The 979-nt window shown below is 36.0% G+C and overlaps 1 long non-coding RNA gene across 1 annotated transcript; it reads left to right on the forward strand.

The window, feature by feature from the left end:
- The first annotated feature begins 674 nt into the window (after positions 1-674).
- On the forward strand, positions 675-979 carry lncRNA:CR45447 (long non-coding RNA:CR45447). Its single transcript, NR_124228.1, has one exon. It is a non-coding gene; the product is annotated as a long non-coding RNA:CR45447 (long non-coding RNA).

Consider the following 979-nt stretch of genomic DNA (forward strand, 5'->3'; position numbering starts at 1 on the left):
ATGATTGAATTGTTGCTCAGGCGGAGATGCAAAGGGAAATTAAGTAAGAGGATGGGGAAAAATTTCAGTTGAAATTCGTTTACTTTTCATGTAGCTTGACTAAATGATAATTTAAACATTTATTCGTCAAGATTTCAACGAGCTCGTGCTGCGTATAAATCGGATGAAGTGAAACCGAACCAAAATTATGGAAAATATAATATACAAATATTAATAAGAGCTTTGGTTCTCAAAAACCCAAGATCATGGAATGACGTGAATATTAACAAAGTACTATCATAAAATGTGTATATGCCATTTCCAACTAATTCACGTTTTCTTATAATTTGAAAAACGCTGGCATTACACTTTTTTACAGGCAAGATTTCTTTGTAAGTTTCTAAGAATGGCAAAATTTTCGATTAAATATTGGCTTGTTTTGCTCTTGTAATCACTACAAATGATGATCATGCGATCATCATTTTACTGACTGATCTATCTCACCAATTAGTTAAATAATCAGCATTAAAATTAGTCTCGATGTTTTTATTAGGAAATCAAGCGATTAGAAAGAGCTGACAAGCTGATAATCTATAGATTAAATCGCTGTCCAGCAGTATAGGTACCTTTTTTAATCGAAAGGGTGTCAAATACTTCCTTAAATCAAACGCATAATCTGTCAAATATAAACCACTTGGCGTTCTTGTTCATCCATTAACAGTTGCCTACAACTTTGACATAATGTTCAAGGACAAATTTCTACATACATCCATTTTGATTTACAACCTCAATTACTCAGCCGCCTTTTTGGGCAGCCCCAAGAGAACTGAACTGACACCCGACCACGCCATATAGCATATAGTATATAGCATATAGCACCAGCTCACAGATCGCAGAACAGAGCTGAAGCGAACCAAACCGAACCGAAAAGAACTGAGCAAACCATCGCCATCTTCAACTGGTGGGCCATTTATGGGTCTGGCAATGCCAACAGACCGAC

Source organism: Drosophila melanogaster, chromosome 2L, assembly GCF_000001215.4.
Source record: "Drosophila melanogaster chromosome 2L".
NCBI lineage: Eukaryota > Metazoa > Arthropoda > Insecta > Diptera > Drosophilidae > Drosophila > Drosophila melanogaster.